At 43.8% G+C, this 19,089-nt stretch overlaps 1 protein-coding gene across 9 annotated transcripts in view; it reads left to right on the plus strand.

Moving 5' to 3' along the window:
- The window catches only part of LOC117263895 (triple functional domain protein), a 109,693-nt gene that overhangs the window by 30,781 nt on the left and 59,823 nt on the right, over positions 1-19,089 (plus strand). The gene's annotated exons all lie outside the window — the stretch shown is intronic.

Below are 19,089 nucleotides of genomic sequence, written 5' to 3' on the forward strand. Positions count from 1 at the left end.
CCTTTGAGGCTCATACTGACTGATAATAATATAAATACTGTGATACCGTGAAGCCACTATATCTTGTGAGACGGTTATTGTACTGTGAAAATCTCACACCATTGCAACCCTAATGTCTTCAATAAAAACAAATCTCCTTATACTGCAGCTGCAGACAACAGGCTCTTACTAAACCTCTCTAACAGGTAAACCTTTATAAGTCGTGCTGTGTGATGGAAAAAAACACTTGCGTCAAAAATAACGGGTGACTTTAGCCGTGGATCTGCCCACTGCTTTTCAACATTGTCACTCAAGACAAGCTGTCATCAGTTATAGACAAACCTTCAAGCCGGTAGCTCTGTTGTAATACATGACTTCAACACAACGTCACTCACTGCCATCACAATGGCCACGCCCCCTTTTAGGGGAAAGTTTTGAACTCGACCCGGCAGAGACGCTAGTCGCGGCTAGGAGTTCATAATGCCGAAAAGTTGCTGCGTTATTCACTGCACAGCAAACAATAAAAAAAAAACAGAATTGCGATTTTCTTTGCTCCCGGAGAGAGTGAAGAATGGGGAAAGAAGAAATCTGTGGCTCACAGCCATCAAACGGCAGGGTAAAGACAGAATACTACACCTAATGTTACGTCTGTGGCAGGCACTTCATCACAGGTTAGATGGCTAATGTTAGCTAGCTCGCTTAAGTCAGTTGATCTCAACAATAACATGAGATATTCTAATGAATGTTAAGTAATGAATCGACAGGACATGAATTGAATGAATGAATTGACAGGGTCATTTGTCCACACAGAGGCTGGCAGCTGAAAAGGGCACACACCTCTTATCATTTTCCCTTTCTCGTCGTACCGAAGGCGATCAGGACCTCTTAAACTCTCTCCGTAGCATGTAGCATGACTGGCCATTTCATCGGAAGGGGAAAGACTCAACTGATTTGTTTTTATTTATACTTTATGTGTGTGAAGAGCTCTGCTGCCAGTCAAAATCCCATGTTTCTATCACCTATGACGTCACCGGCACGCGACCCGTTGTAGTTCTTTATAGTCCCGTTGAAGTCATGTATGGAGACGCAAATCCCTGCCGCGCTGGGCTGATGACCCAAGCCAAACCAAACCAAGCCAAGGCAGCACATGGGCGTGGAAGAACCGTAATCTTGGGTGTCCACTTTGAAACTGTGGTGATTGTGTAGATTTTCTGTGCTGCAGGGGTGAAGATGTGTTAAGCATCTACGTTTTAGTATTTCTAGTTTCTTTGTAGCAGAATCCATATTTGAAATATTGTCTGTTGTCATGGCCACATATGAGTCTGGACAGACATGGATGTAAACTGTAACTGCGACTTCACTGGTTGGCAGAGAAATACAACCCTGGGGTGATAATTCTAGTTTCTGCTAATGTATTATAGACCAAGCTAAAAAGTATGCTCTGACACTTTGTTCCTGCAGTTAAGAGGGTTGGTGTCTGCTAGTCAATGTCGTCAGCCTGTCATTTGACATTTTGAGGAGACATATGACCACTTTGATATTTACGATTATTACTCCCCTGTGCGTCAGGAGGAAGTTTTAATGTTTAATGGACTGGACTTTCTCGTCTGAGGAGGAGACACACAAATGATTGATTCAGTAGTTTTAGTCCAAAACTATCAGCACTATCAGCCTTGAAAACTCCAAACCTAGATATAAAGGAGGACAGTGAGTTGGCAGGTTGCTCCGGTGCCCAGGGGCCCTGATGGACACAGCTCGAGCGCCTGCAGTAAAAAGGCAATGAAAACAACATGGACACAGTTATATGTAGACAATACTTGGCTCCTGTTTGGCCCGTCTGAGAGACACTGTCAGAGCTGTGTTTTTCTTAAGCTTCCTGGTGCTTGCCAGTGATCATTTCCTGGTTTTGGGGGGATTATGTCTGTCCATCTGTTGGCCTGGCCTCCGCAGCCACTGGTCTGACTGGGCAGCTGAAGAGTGAGTTTCAAGGAGTGGGGGGAGGGCAGTGCTGTTATGTAATGATGTTAATGCCTTTGGACCTTGACAGATGTGCTGAAGAGTGCTTTGCAGGGAGAAGTGTTGCAGACTTGTGCACTTCCATCACTGTCTGTCTCTCCAGTTTGAAAAAGTAGAACTGCTCTTGAATTGAATTTGTATAAATCGTCAGTGATCAGTTGCATCCTGCAAGCTGAGGTTTCATTTCATAGCGGCCTCCAGATGGCGTGTCTGTGCAGACTGGAGGAGCTGAAGCAGAAAAAGGCTTGCAGCAGGCAGTTGGCTGTTGACAGTGAACTGCAGCAGGAGTCAACAGCTGAAAACAAGACTCACACAGTTCACTGTGTGTTGCACTGAATCTCAGTTGGTGACAGAAGGGAAGTGTTTAAGTATTTACACCACCGGATAAACTGATCAAATATAATACAGTGGTTGTTTTCCTCCCTCTGTCATCAGATTTTTGTGTATTAATCTCAGTGTTGCCAACAGTCCTCTTCCTCCGCCTCGTCACGGTTCGTCAGGATGACATCAGGTGGCATTAAAAGACCCGCACAAATGAACCCTTGGCACCAATAACAAGCTGTCTTTTCTCTCTCTGTCCTCTCTCCTCCCTCGCCGCTCCTCCCCTGCTGTGTCTGGGTCGCTGGGGTAACCCTGGCCTGTTTCTCGCTCGGTTAGCCTACCCTGCTATTAGAGGTCTGGACGGATGGAGAGAACAGAAAGAGGCGGAGGTGGAGGAAAGATGGTGCTCTCTCTCTCCGAGGCCAGAACTCAGATTTGGGGACAAAAAGAGGAGAGCGAGGGGGGGGGACGTGGAGAGTCTGAGTGTAGCGGACTGGAAACAAACACCCTGTCTGTGCTGTTTAATCGCTCACGCTGTCAGCTCACTGTTTCTAGATAATGATACCCCCGTTTTCATAGACGAGGCCTGATTTTCAATGCAGCATGAAATAAGTGCAGCACTAATATCTCCTTTAAAAATTGCACCTTCGAGTCTGAGCTGTCTCTCTTGGATCGCAGCGGATGGCTGGCTGGAAGACTCATTCCAGTGGTGTTGAGGAGGATTTTACTCACAAGTTTAGGGCTGTCAAGCTGTAAAATATGTAGTGAAACCTGCCTCCCTCTGCCTTAAAGAGCTGCTAGCGGAGAGTTTTAATGTTTCATAATGCAGTGCAGGCTTTCCTACCCCAGTGAGACTAAAAGTTGGGTGCGAATGTTGAATATTTATTCAACTTTTTTTCATAATAGATGGGAAAATGTTGTAGATTAATAGTTACTTGGCACAAACGACAGCTAAAAATAAACAACCATATTGCTCACTCACCAGATAAAACAATAGGCTGTAATTACATGTGCTCTCTTGTTAACTAGTTGCCCACTTGTATGTGTGTATAGAGCGGCAACACCAGTGCCAGCTGTGCCCACAGTAGGTGCATTGTTAGAGTAGCACAGCTGTGTCTGATCACAACAGCCAATCAGCTTGTTTCATCACCGTGCAATAGGACAACACCCTCCTGTGCAGCAGCCAATCAAAGGTGCCTCGATGCAGGTCGACAGCTGCCAGTTAGAAGTGAAATAAGGAGGGTGCATGACGTGAAAGACAGAAGATGGAGGAAGACAAATACAAAAGAGGCAGATGAGAATATTGGCAAGAGAGTGAGATAAAGAAGGAAACAGAGTCAGAGAACTGATGAACAGAGTGTCTTCTCTTAACATCCTCAGAGAGTTAGCCTCGGTTTCAGACACAGGAAACGTGACATCAGTCGTAGACACATCTGTCACCTTCTGCTGAGTTTTAGTCAGTGGGATTGTAGCCTCAGTAGTGTTGCCACAAAAACCACAGAAAGACAGGGGTTCATGTTTTCACATCGCCTCGGGTGTCGGAAAAGTCCATAATAACTGGAAAATGAATGTGCTCAACGTGAGCAGCGCCAACTTCCAGACACATCTGCAGACAGTAGCACCACGTGTCTTTGTGTCTTGTAAAAGTCATCCAAGTTAGTGGTTATTGACCGTTTACTGAACCCTTCCAATGGACAGTGATTGTCCAGTCGTGGTAACAAGGCAACTGTCAGGTTCTTAATACTTTTCTGCATGTTTAAGTGGTGTGCTCTGTGGACTGATGTTTAGAAGCCTCAATTTCGTCATTATTGCCGCCACCATCTTTGTATTTTGGAGCCAGAAGTGACCATATTTAGGGGAGAGGCTGGCGCTGAGGAACGAGTGGTGGATCTGATTAAGAAGCGAAGGACACTATTAGCAGACAGCCTTTTATTCAAAGCGGCCCGCCCTTAATTGTGCATGAATTTAAGCCTTGATAATATGTAAACGGATGAGTTGAATAAAAATCTATCATGAATGTTGAAATCAGCTCAGAGACCAAAACTGGCTGTCCCTTGGAGTCAGCCTCAAGTGGACATTAGAGGAACTGCAGTTTTTGGCACTTCTGCGTTGCCTCCATGTTTCAGCTCCAGAGGTCGCCACTTAGCTTTGAGCTGCAGTATGAGCTAGGGATGTGCAGGATTAGTCGCCTAGTTAATTAAATGCTGCTACCTTCACTAGTCGGCACCAGAAATACTAGTCTGTTAAACTTACTATTACAAGTATTACTTATATGATTGCTGTCAGCCAGCGAAAATGCTGCTTGATGAATTTAATTATGTCTAAATGTAACTTGCATTTGAGTGCTCCTTCCATGCGTCTATATTGAAAACAATGTCTTTGAGGGCACAAAGAACGTGGCACGTGCACGGCTCCTAACACTGTTATGATTTCAGACAGGAAACATGATCAGGAGCTGGTTAGAGATGAGCACTGTGCTTGTGCCTGAAATCAGGGATCCATTGCTTCACTCATGGCATCTGCCACTGTTGTCACTGTAAACTGCACATGTGCAGTGAGAGAACAGAAAGCGTGACAGGTGTAGCAACAGAAACTGAGCTCAGCCAACAGTCCGCTCACTGCTGCTCTTTGAGCCGGTTTCATATTTTCACAAAAGGAATGTATGTGGAGTGAGATTCATTTCAAGTGTTCAGTGTTTCCCACAGAATTAGAATCTATGTGTGGTGGGAGATGACTCTATGTTTTTTTGTTTGGTGTGTGTGTGTGTGTGTGTGTGTCCCTTTGTTCATTCTGTGTCCACTCTCTAAAGTTAGAGAATTTTTTTTCGCTGCAGTTGATTGATCAGTCAGTCCGATCAGAGCCAACCCGTTCAGATCAATGGATGAGAGCAGCAGCTGGTCCTTAAAGCTTTAGACCCTTAAATGGTTAATTTTCCCTTTCAGAGTGCCTGGCATTTTGCTGCTCTGTCTGTGCCTGGAGTACGCTCTGTGCTCCGAGAGTGTGGTGCTCTGAATAACCGAAAGGTGTATACACACTGGAGCAGGGCGTGGGCCGTACTTTCCTGACTGAACCCGACCTGAGTCCAAGACCGTTATAACCGAGCCCATCCCGGCCCCAACAGACTTTCTGATTCTTAAGTCTGAACTCGACCCGAGCCTCACGCAGTTTGTTACCTGACATAGTTATTGTTGTCATGGTTACAGCTTGTCTGTTTACAGTGATCACACATGAACAGTGTGTGAATGACCGTCAAAAGGCTGCTGTTACACAGAGTCAAACAAACCGCACGCACAGCACACACACTCAACTGGAGTGGAGCCTGTGTTGCATTCAGGCGTTGTCACGTAAATAACAAATTCCAGCACTTGAATAGGCCATAGCACAACACAGCAGCATGTTAGGTGGCCCGAACCCGAGCAAAATTTCTGATTTGTTATCCGAACCCAGCCCGGCCCATTGGGCTCAGGTCGGGTATCCACACTCTGATACACATTTCAACAGCGCTCCTAATGACAGTCCAGCTCAAATGAATATGTGGCGGCAGATGTTACTGTGGCAGACCTCCACAAATGAATGAATGTGTAGGAAACCCAGGTGTAAGTGTTCGCCATCGTAGAGTTGTTGTAGGAAGGAAAGTGCCTCTGAAACAGCCTTTAGACCACGGGAAAAATAAAATATGTTCACGCATATTTGAGTGGAATCAATATTAAGTGTTGAAATCAATTATTTCCATTGAAGAGTTTCCCACAGTAAAAACCTCCATGAATAAAATGAAGTCAATTAAAACTACACGAGCAAGTTTTTCTTTTGTCAGAGTGTCTCTGATCAGGATGTAGGTCAGCGGTCCAGGTCACGGACGCCCTATTCCGGTCCACTCCCTCAGCTTCAAGGAATCCCTGCCATTCCCACACTTCCCCCAGCAAGGAATTTCTGGCACGCTGTGAATGTGGGAAGTCCACAATCATGCAGGGATGCGCACACATGTGCACGGTGTTGGTTTCTCTCGACCCGTAACAGCTGGTTTAGGACCAATGCTTCCAAGTCAGCTGCTGGGGAGCCATTATGAGATTACGTCTGCATGTAACTGCTCTTTAATCGGATAGGGAAGATGCATGTGTGTGTGTTTGTACATGTGTGTGTGTGTGTGTGTGTGTGTACGTTCTTTTGGTGGTATGTAGGCAACTTCTCCCCTCCCTTCGCTGACTGACTGTACCACCCGTCCCATCTGTCCTGGTCCAGGCAGCTGTTGCATTCTCTCTGTCTCTTCTTTTTTAAACACACACACTTGGACCCTTCCCTGAGGTATTCGCCACAGTCTCTCCGGGGCGCTCTTGTAATGGTGTTGTCGAGTAAACTGCTTTGTTGTATGAGCCAGCCTAACGCCCACTTGACCTCTCAGAGGCCCCTACAAGTCTCAAGCCTCTGAGGTGTGCGCTGAGTGTTGACATATTCTGACACACACACACACGTCCCACTAACTCTCCTGACCTGAATGATGGACTGACTGTGTTGTAGTAGTTTCCATACAGCAAAGGATGATGGGCATTTCTGGCATTTCCCTCGCATCCCGTGCCCTTTTCTCACTGAGGGGTGGAGCCATATCAGTGGCTGCTCCATTTCACCCCTACACACTTCACACTGGACCAGTGACCCAGGCAATATTGGGACAAACGGTCCATCAGGAAAGGTTGAGCTAGTTCATAGGGAGGGTTTCTTTCGTATGGGATGGATGAACTTCCTGGAAAATACTTGTCACGTCAGCTGTAAAGTGTTCTTGGGAATTTAAGGCAATGGACAATGGACACTGGTTTCTCAGACTTCCTGAATGAAGTCATCATGATGAGGTAATACCCCCCTCAGCTGCAGCTAATGGCTTATTGATGAGTGATCAGATGAGGAACGTCATGAAATTGCATATTCTGGTGTTTCCCTCAGTTTGCTGTTGTTCGGCATCAGTGTCAGGGAGGGTCAACATAATTACATGTTATTTGCTTTTCATTTGCCGTGCCCGGCAACTTCATGCATCACGGCACTTAGAATGAATCCAGACATAATGATCCTGGTGACCTCTGTGACCTCGAGATTATGTGGTGAAAATATCACATATTCATGCACAATTAACTTTATAATGTTTATGATGTATTCTGGGGTAAATTGCTAAACACTTATATCACATAGACATATACAGATGTGTACGATGCCCAGCACAACCACAGTCTGATACTGCTGGTCACTAAGCCCCGTCTCCACCAAACCCTTTCAGTCCAGCACCTTTGGAACCAGCAGTAAGCCTTCAGACATGGTACCTAGACCCTCGGTCTGTTCAGACAGTCCTCTTAAATGTGGGCGGGGTTGTTGTCACTCACTGCTCCGTCCAGCACTCGCTGTATTTCCTCATCAGCGGTGACACAGATGGAAGTCTGCACCTGGTTTATCATCCACAGAACGAGGCTGCACGCCCACATTTTCACAACAAAATAGAACAGGCTGCAGTGAGAGTCTCTCTCCATGGGATATTTAAAAATAGCAGCTTTGTGCATTTAGTCCTTCTCAGGCAAGCTCAGGGGTTTAGTGTTGCTGTAGCCCACAGGAAGTGAGGATTAGAATATATGACCTTCACATAATCCGCTCCAAATTCATCTATATTTTTAAAGTCATTACTAAAAGTGTGTGTCACATAAAAACTAAAGTGATGGTCAAAGTTGTCACAGTGAAATTTAAGGTGTGCTGATGGATTCACGTCATCAACTCATGCATTGAGTAACATTACAAGTTAACGTTCCACCTTAAAAGTTGCCGGCAGTATGAACAGAGGTTACATAAAACCAGAGTGACCGTCCTCTACTGACCAATCAGACTGCAGTGTTCACAGCTCCACCTTTTAGTACCAGATCTGTGTGCTAGGTACCCCAACAGAGGGGGGACCAAACAGTGGAAATGATAACTGAACTGTACCGTACTGCTCGGTGGTTACGGGGCCTAAGTGGCTCCAGTGGAATGATAGCCGTGAGGGAAAGATTGTGTTGTGTATTTAATATTACATGTAAGCGTCTCCTGCGCTGTAAGGGTTCTCCCAATCAATCTCAAGTCTCTCTCTTGATGCTAAGCAGCTTCTCAGGTTGCACAAATGCAGTGCAGGCATATTATAATCATTGCCCCTCCTACACCTCGAGGATTACCTCCAGGAACCTGCCTTTCCAAAAGACAGGCAGATTAGCAGCTCACCTAAAGCCACATCGGGTGAACACTGACTCTGCATCCACACAGTCTGCACACAGAGCTGTGCTCCTGCTTGGAAATGTTTGCACCAGCTTTTCCGTGCGGACGTGTAGACAACACCAGAACGGGTGGTTTGGGTTGTCTGCTGGATTGGAATATCTCCCCTCAGGAATCCCAGGATTAGCCTCAGCTGCTGCCACTGTGCCCACAGCCGAGTGGGATCCCATCAGCACGTCGGCCCGTCAGTCTGTCATTAGCTGATGGTCGCAGCGGACTGCGTTTCCCCATCGGCAAACAAAGCCAAAGCCACAGCAATTTATGGATTATTATTATTTTTTTGTACAATTTGTGGAAGAGTTATCAAGCATGACTTGCTGGGCAACCAATCACAAGTGGCGACACGCCCAGACAGGCTCCGCCCTCATCCAGCTGACAGGTACAATGTTATGGGCAGTGTGTGGGTGAGTGGGTGGCAGTTACAGATCTACCACGAGGTCATCACCTTCCTCTCCCTGTTTCTCCTTCTTCTTAATCCCTCCATCACCCCGACAGGAAGTGAATTCAATTTTTTTCTTTATATTGCTTTAAAATTAAATGAAAATAAAGACGCAGGGAAAAAAAAGGAAAAAAGGGAAAGAAGGATGGAAACGAGTGTGTTTGACGGTGACGGATTGTCTTTTCCTTCCTCCTCTGTTTTTGTGTCCACCTGTCAGTTCCCCCTCTGCCTTCCTCTTCCTCACTCGTGCTCGCTTTCCTTTCCCTTCACACCCTCTTTTCTCTCCCCCACACACACACACACTTTTCTCTCAGCCTAGTTACGACAGGATGACTCGTCTAATTATCTCACACATCTTCATAGTTTCTCTTTTCCTTGTCCACTTCCACTGTTTTTGCTCATCATTCATCCAGAAAACCTTGTGTCTCCTGTGTGTGTGTGTGTGTGTGTGTGTGTGTGTGCGTGTGTGTGTGTGTGTGTGTGCGTGTGTGTGACCTGGCCACTCTATATTTAGCTGCTGTGCCACTTTCTCTGGTCCCAGAGCACTGCAGAGCTCAGAGAAAGTGTTGCATCTCTGTGGTTAAACTTACCTTTGTGTTTGGTGGAAGAGAAAATCCACCCCCAGAAATACTTGTGCACCGTTACAAACCTGCTGGAAGATAGAGAGGATATCATCATGTTGAGATAACTTCCACATCCAGCGCCGTGTGGATCTAGATAATGAACTGTGATCAGCGTGTAATAAGAAATGATTCCAGCAAGTGGTCCTGTGTGCAGACGTGATTGTGTATCAACGAGCAATCACACAGGATGAAATCATGGAATTATTCTCATCATCATCAAAGAGGCAAAAATACCAGTTTCTAAACTAACGTCATGGTTGCATCAACAAGCCAGTGAGCATTTATCTGGACGCAACATCTTCACTGCACTGTTCTGGAGCTTGTTGAAAGACATTTGTAACATGCAGCAGATCACTTTCTGGACAGCGGTTCTCAACTGGTCCAGACACATGGTCCAGATTTCTCCTCAGGCTGCTGTCAGCCCTAGAGTCGTCTCCTCTGGTCTGAATCAGGGACTCATGTTGTTCCAAAGTTGTATAATTGCCTAGAGTTGGTTCGTGTTCTCACGGCAGCATTTACAAGAGGACCAGATCAAATGCCTTGTGTGAGAAAGCTGCTCTTGATTGGTCAGAATTTCCATGTGGGAAAAATCCAGGAAGTAAAGCAAACGTTGAAGAAGAGTACACTTGCAAGATAAATGTGACACTTTCTAATGTCACAATGGAGGGACAACTACGCAGGTTGATTTTAGCGCTGCTCATCGTGGACTATATTGCTGTCATTGTTCATTTTAGTCAAACCATACAGTTTGAAAACGAGGCGCGGCTCCAACTAGAAAACAATGTTTTGATGCATTGGATGTGCTGAATGTGCATATTAAGGCAGTACAGGAGGAGGTGCACATTAATAATCCTCCAGGACTGTAACATGCTCATGTTTAACCCAAACAATGTGTCATGTGACTGCAGTTGCTTCACATCCAGGTCGGAACACCTTCTCACCACAAACCAACCACCAGAGTTCCTTTGGAACCGGACTGAGACGTACTAGTCGGCCATTGGCTGTAGCCTTTGTGGTGTGTTCAAGTGCAACTTTCTGGCCAAGACACGGTGACGTGAGGTGATGCAACAGTCTGCCGGTAGTCGTTTGATGTAGGTTTGGTGAGTGTGGGCCTTAAGGTTTCAATCTGCAGATGAGTAGAATAAAGGAGTGTGTTTGGAAGAAGGGAAAGGTTTTGTGGGTTGAAAGTGTGCGTCTGCGTTTCAGGTTGTTTACAGAGGACAGAGTGTGTCGGGCAGAACTTTAAATCTGACTGTACAGTAGTGAATTCACACACAGCTACAAAGCACTCATTGTATGCTCCCACTCCCTCTTAACACTCTGTCTCACACACACACACACACACACACACACACACACGTAGTGGTTTTCAGCTTGTCATGTTGTCAACGTTAGGTTTTTCATTGACCTTTGATTACCCTGCTGCCTGGTGGCAGACAGCCAATCAGACAACAAGTTTGTGGGAAACATCAAAGATTGTCGTTGCTTTAGAAGATGAATCACTCCTTAGTGAAAAGATGCTGACTTATTCATTTGTGTGCACGTGTTGTCTTTTACTCTCAGGATGCACACTCCCTCAGAATTTAATACGACAATGGTTGAGACATCACTGCTGTTGATAATTAATGCTGATAAATATTATACTGTATGTATAAGGTTACGTTTAGCGATTGAAACACACCTGTAATGTTTTATAGAGCTGCAACAGTAAAAATAAGATACGATAAGAGAGATTTTATCCTCATCCATCTGTATACAGTGCAGGATACAGTACATAGCGGAAACAAACTGTGTTTCTCCTGCTCCCTGGTGCAAAACAAAAAGAACAAGTGATGCAACATTCAGTAGGATAGAAGCAAACATTCAGCCTGCACACATCAGGTGTAAGCTACAAGACAAGACAGAAAACAGGGTACAAATATATAGTGCTATACACAGGACAACTACACCGGGCTATATCATAAAGAATAGAAAAATATACACTCACACCGGCCACTTTATTAGGTACACCTGTTCAACTTCTCGTTAACGCAAATGGTTAATCAGCCAATCACGTGACAGCAACTTAATACATTTAGTCATGTAGACATGGTGAAGACGAGCTGCTGAAGTTCAAACGGAGCATCAGAATGATGAAGAAAGGTGATTGAAGTGACTTTGAACATGGCATGGTTGTTGGTGCCAGACGGGCTGCTCTGAGTATTTACTGGGATTTTCAGCACAACCATCTCTAGGGTTTACAGAGGATGGTCCCAAAAAGAGCAAATATCCAGTGAGCCAAAATGCCTTGTTGATGCCAGAGGTCAGAGGAGAATGGCCAGACTGGTTCAAGATGATAGAAAGGCAACAGGAAGTCAAATAAGCACTGGTTCCAACCAAGGTGTGCAGAAGAGCATCTCTGAAGCAACAACACCTTGTCCAACCTTGAAGCAGATGGGCTACAGCAGCAGAAGACCACACCAGGTGCCACTCCTGTCAGCTAACAACAGGAAACTGAGGCTACAATTCACCAAAACTGGACAATAGAAGATTGGAAAAACCACATTCAGATGGAAGCATGGATCCATCCTGCCTTGTATCAACGCTTCAGGCTGCTGCTGCTGGTGGTGTAATGGTGTGGGGGAGATTTTCTTAGTACCAACTGAGCATGGTTTAAACACCACAGCCTACCTGAGTATTGTTGCTGAGCGTGTCCATCCCTTTATGACCACAGTGTACCCATCTTCTGATGGCTACTTCCAGCAGGATAACGCACCATGTCACAAAGCTCACATCATCTCAAACATGACAATGAGTTCACTGTACTCCAATGGCCTCCACAGTCACCAGATCTCAGTCCAATAGAGCACCTTTGGGATGTGCTGGAACGGGAGATTCTCATCGTGGATGTGCAGCCGACAAATCTGCAGCGACTGTGTGATGTCATCATGTCAATATGGACCAAAATCTCTGAGGAATGTTTCCAGTACCTTGTTGAATCTGTGACACCAAGGATTAAAAAGGGGGTCCAACCTGGTACTAGCAAGGTGTACCTAATAAAGTGGTCAGTGAGTGTTCTTACATGTTAGGATTGGCTGCTCTTCTGTGTTTTATATGACAGTCAGTTCATTAATTTTGGGTTTTGGACTGTTCGGCAAAAACAAGTAATTTGTAAGTGTCACCTTTTGATCGTTTTATTATTTCATTTCTTACTCTTGTTTGATGCATCATTACAGAAAAATATTGTAACGGCTTGTCCTGTTGTAACTTAAGTTTTAAAGATGACAAAAATCCTATCATCCTGTCACAGAGACATTTCCTAAACTCTCGGCTGTGTCTTTTCCTCTCTCAGACCTTCAATCTCATCATCACTTAACAAACCCAAACTAGAACTGTTAATTCAACTCCTCAATCAGCGCTCGCTCTGTCATGTCTGTAACTATGTTTAGAGTGTACACAGATTGCCTGTATCTTTGATTAGAACGTACCGGTAGGCCACTCCAGATGGACGAGCCGTAATATAAACAGCTCACTTGTCATTGGCTGGCTCGCTATCATGGACAAAAAAAGACAGGCGTTCAGTTTTAGCTATAGAGTCAGAGGCACTGATTGTGTTGGTTGAGGAGAGTAAACCTCACCTTTACTGCAAGGTGTGCGCTCAATCATTTGTATTAATTACCAACTCAAGTTAAAGGTTCAGTGTGTAAGATTTAGGGGGATTTAGTGCTAAGCATTGCAAGTGTACATTGTCTTTTCTCTGATGCTGTTTGGAAAGTCAGAAACAGGCAGCTAGCCTTGCCCCTGCTAATGTGTGCTCACCTATTTTGTCTGGTAAGTTAACATCGGGATGTTCAGTAGGTCTTAACCAGGAGCCCAGTCATCTGCAGAGGTCTTTTTCCCTCCAAAACAAACAGACCCAGTGATTTAAACACTGACTAAAGCAGTTTCATGCAACAAATTTGTGATTTTCTGAGGCTGCTCGTTGCTTATGGGCTTCAAACTATGGTGGCCGACGCGGAAATACAAATACACATTTGGTCCTATTGAGAGCCAATTGTCAAATGCAGTGTGCCAAAAATACCACAAGGTTCCACTACATCCGGTCTGACTTTTCAGTATGAAAGCCAGTATGCTTTTTCCGGCTACTCTGACCCACAGTGCTTTGCACAGCGGACGATTCGTCACATCGACTGAGCTACAAATAAATGACAGCTCATTGACAGCTATCAGAAGTCGCAATGGCGGATGACAGCACATTTGAGAAACTGATGACCAGTTGAATAGTAATAATAGGAATATTGATTGTCTAAGTGAACTAAATTATCATTATTATACATTATCATTATAACAATAACTGACAACTGCAGATTTAATTTTACTGTTGCAAACGTTTGAATCTACAATCCTCACAGTTATGACTGAAGTTAAACTACACACATTGCAAAAGAACATTGCTGTTCTCTGTCTCTGGCGAACTTGGTAACTTGGTCCAACACCAACCATCAAAATCACCACCATCACTTGCAAATAAGAGTATAAATTTAGCATAAAATAACGAAGCCGACTGAGAGGCGACTGGAAATGTCACTGCTGTGTTATCAGAAATGTTTGTCCAGTCCAGCAAACAGTCCCAAACCCAAAGATGTTGACTTTTCTATCACATAAATTTGTCAACACAAATATTTAAAAACTCACTTCATCATTAAGAGTGAATTTTCCGTCAATTGACTAATTAATCAATTAATTATTTTAGCTCTAGATTAATGCAAATACAAAACAATCTGTTTGGATCCTAAGAAAGCAAAGAACCGATGTGTTTGTGTTGTAACAAGGTGTTGCTGAAAGTCTTGTTCATACAGATTAACTTGTTTTTTCTGTCTTAGTTGTTGGGTCTTTTTTCTGTTTTTGTGTTCAGTAATTTGTTTAATAAACACACAGCTCCAGCTGTAGATGCTTTGAGATTTATGATGCAGCAAAACTTTAAAATATCGGGTACGTCGTGCCGCAGGAAGCCACAGTCTGCTGATTTTCATTATTTAACAAACACTCCAGCAGGTGATGTGTCTCACTAGTTTATACTATGAAAAAGTATAGTTTTGTTTATATCATTTGTCGAGCAAACTGTTAAAGATTTAATCAAATTTGAGTACTTGCTCAATTTTATATTTCCATAGAATTTATAGGAATATGAAACAGAGACACAAAGCACTTCATTTTTTGTTTAATTTAGGCAATTTGTTAACTTGTTAGGTTGATTTTTGTTCTTAAGTGGACCAGTATCACTCTTTTTTGACATTTTATCAACTAACGATTGAGCAAACAATAATCAATACACTCATCAATAATGAAGTAATCAGTTAGTTGCAGCCTAATTTGACAGCCCTCCTCTTTGGTCCACGTGTTGCTCTCAGAAATGGAGGCAGAGCAGGAGCGCTCTGTCTGCACCAGCCTCCTCTCATGCATCATCTATAAAGGACTACACGCTCGCGCTCTCCACGTGCACAGTGGGATATGTAGTTGATCATGGTAATTTGTTTTTTCATGGCACCCTCAGGGAAGTCGGGAGACAAATGAGAGGAGGAAAGAACAGTAAAAATAGAGACAAGTCCTGATTCTCATCCATCTCCTTCGGTGGCGGAAAAGAATTAGCATCTCATTAGCATACAGTCATAAACATGACGCCATGCTGAGAGCAGAGAGTATGATTCACTACTGTGTGTGTGTGTGTGTGTGTGTGTGCGTGCGTGCGTGCGCGCAGGTTTGCATCAAAACAGTAGTAGAGGGCCAACAGAGAGATCACTGCTTCTCTTTACATTGCACTCATTATGTAATACATGGAAACAGTTTGTGTGTTTGTGTGTGTGTGTTTTACTAGTTCACCGTCACACTGTAAGACACTGTAGACTTAAGCGGGATTTATACTTCTGCGTCAAATCGACACCGTACCCTACAACTGACATGCACCTCCCCAGAAATGTAACTCCACAGTGTCACAGTGACGCAGACCTCCTGTCTGTCTCTGTAAGCTGAAACCATTTCCCTCAGTGGAAACAAAGCTTTGATTTACTTTAATTTCACAGATAAGAAACAATAAATTGTGAAGACAATAAAGCCTCCACTAAAATAGCATTTTAAGTCTTGTGTGTGATTTATCCTGGCTTCATATGAGCAGAGGAAATCTCTGCTAGCTGCTAGGCTAATTTATACAATGTAAAATGCCATAGGCTTGTGCTAATAACGTTAGCATGTTGTTTTTGTGGGGAATATGGGTCCAGATAAAGACAAGTGTTTGTCTGTGAATGCTGCGAGTTATAGTGAAGCTGATTTGTCTCTATTAAGCCGCATTTGACATGTGTTTATAATCAAGTAAACTTTACACCACTTCACAGAAACCCCACCGCCAACTAGTGTTTTCGAGTTGTAACTGCAGAGTGACACAGACACACATTACCGCACAAGTATAAATGCTCACAACGATGTAGGCCAAGCTGTAGCCTCTGCCTAGAGCTGACGCACAAGTATAAATCTGCCTTTATAATGTAGAGAGACAGGATCTAGATTTGTTTCTCTCTTCCTTTATTTCTTCCTGTTGCTGAAGATGTCTGAATACTTTAAAGCAATAACAGTGGATGCAGAATGTCAAAGACAGGCAGGATGAGGGGAAAAAGACACTTATAATGGCTCTTTATAAAGGGTAATGTGCCTTGTCTGGTCATCAGTCACACAGACCAGACCTCTGCTCTGTCTGAAGGACAAAATCTGGGTCCCAGTCTGTCCACCTGTGTGTGCTGAAGTTGAAATGTGTGTTTAATCACTTGCAGGAATTGTGTGTCTATATATAGGAGTTGTTTTAACAGGTTTTCACTTATTGACTGTCTCCTGACAGCCATTCATTCACTTCTGACAGCATATTAGCAGTGCAGCGGAGGGATCTTTGGCTCCATCACGCCCGTGAGATCCAGCTTGACATTTATAGGGTGACAATTTATAGTTCAGATTATTGCCGAGGGTTTTTTCTGCATTAATTCTCATGCTAACCATCCAGTTCTTCTTCCATTTATTCCAGACAAACCAGTATGTGAAAGACATCAGGCCCCATGTGCCACGCCAGAGGATTTTTCCCAAGAATGAGCTGCAGTTATTAGACAGAGAGCCAGTGTTGAGGAAATGTTGAAGCTTTTATGAAGCAACTAAAGGTTCAGCCACTATTGTGTGATTCATCCCTGAATAGGAGCTAGTAGTGGCAGACATTTATTTATTGGAAAATGTCAGAGATTAGTAGTCTGAGAGAAGGCAAACAGAGCTGAAGTGGGTAAAGAAACTATATTTATATTCATTCATCTCAGCTGACAGCTTGTTGGCCTTCTCTAATAGTGCCATTTAGAAAATCTTCTGACTGCGGTTTGTACAGAAAGTGGAGGGAAAGTTTGAAAGCTGAGATGTCTCAATTTCTAAAACATGCAGTCACTTGACGAAGCCCAGGATTTATGCTGTTTGTTAATACAGATTAAATGGAGTAATTGGGAAAGTAATTTACAGCCATGTTAGCGGTACAGCACAACTTGAGTCCAGATATCTCAACAGCTACTGGATCGATTTGCATACAGACATTCATGATCCCCACAAGATAAACCCTGGTGATTTCCTGACTCTCTAATGCCACCATGTGGTTGACACAGTTTTGAGTGAAATGTCTCAACAACTATTGTAAAGATTGCCATAAAACTTGGAGCCGATTCATGGCCACGAAAAATACAATACTCTTGTAGTCTGAGACTTTCATCTAACACTGTCATCAGGTCACAGTTTCAGTCGGTCCAGTTGTGGTTTATGACCGTATTAGTTACCAGGGCTGCCCCTGACTAAGACTGTTCCTAGTGGATCAACAGTCCTCATCAGGGTCCATCAGTGGACCAACAGTCCTCATCAGGGTCCATCAGTGGACCAACAGTCCTCATCAGGGTCCATCAGTGGACTAGTCTCCTGCATGTTTCTGATATGAATGTAATGATTAAATGATATATTTTGGTGGTTTGAGTTGAAGGTGTGAGAAAGAATAGTATCAGTAACATTGTTAACACTGTGCTACATTACAGAGAAATACAAACCGTACTAATGAACCTTCATTAATATTTTATCTCCAAGTGCACGTCACACACTGAGCGAGCCGCCTGTTAATGACGCTGTGGGCTAATGGGCATGTAGCTACTTCCATGTTTCACATGATACGTCATGTTTGTAGTCGACCAATGAAGATGAGTTTACATATCACCTTGGGTTCGTCCTTCACCTTCTCAAAATGATCCCACACTTTGGATTTCCTGCCCGACATGTTATTAACTAGCCTGTGGAATAACCGCAGGTACCAGCCCTGGAGATTAACCTGACTCCTGTCTGACTGCTGAGCGTGGACACTTCCTGTGTCTGTCCTTTCAAAGTAAAGTCACACATGGTCCAGTCATATAGGTTTGGATTTATTTTGACAAGGTGCAGCTCCTGATAGAGTTTCAGGTTGTTTTTTTTTATCTGCGACTAAGCGACCAATGAATTCTTGCCACCTAATGACCTTTCTGGTCGACTAACGTTTGGTCAACTATCAGGGGGCAATCCTAGCATAAACCCTGAATGAAGCCGTGTTTCTCTGGTGCTGTTTGGCTTGTTGGAGACGGACGGCTTGCCCAGTGCCTGGTATGTGTGCTCACATTATTTGTGATCCAGACATTCACGCTGAGCGTGGATACTTCCTGTGTCTGTCCTTTCAAATTGAATTCCCACATGGTCCAGTCATACAGGTTTTGATTTGTTTTGACAAGGTGCAGCTCCTAACAGAGTTTAACGTTAATTACAAGACAATTACAAGCACAGCCGTTCTTGGCTTTCAGTGTCTGATAGCCCACCACGAATATTTTTGTCATGTCTTGTCTTGTCAACAAAAATGAAACGTAGATTTTTTTCTTAGTTTTTATTATCAAGATCTAATTTTAACTCAACTTTGTTTTGTTTTTGTCATGGAATAAAGTTTGTCATATTTTTTTCATCAATGATTTTAAAACTGCCTCACATGTGATGAAAGACATCTGCAGCTTTATTCGAGAAACTCAATAAAAGCATTAAATGTTATGAAAATGTCTCTCCCTACAGCCCTAATGTCAACCCTCACATTGTGGGAATTCTCTTAATATCTGCAGTGTGTAATAGTGTTGTGTTTAAAACTAGTTGATGGGAACTGAAGTGGCATTTGGCGATTAATGTAACTTTACCCCGTTTCACCTCCGTTACAGTAAAAGCTACAACAGCTCTTTGTTTCCTCTGAACTTCCCCTTGGTTTGGCCTCACTTGTCTCACCACGACTGTTTCTCCAACCACAGCCTCGGTGCTTCCTCTTGGTGTGTGTGTGTGTGTGTGTGTGTGTGTGTGTGTGTGTGTGTGTGTGTTTGGGCGTGTGAGTGAAAGTTA

Source organism: Epinephelus lanceolatus, chromosome 16 (genome assembly GCF_041903045.1).
Source record: "Epinephelus lanceolatus isolate andai-2023 chromosome 16, ASM4190304v1, whole genome shotgun sequence".
In the NCBI taxonomy this organism is placed as follows: Eukaryota; Metazoa; Chordata; class Actinopteri; order Perciformes; family Serranidae; genus Epinephelus; species Epinephelus lanceolatus.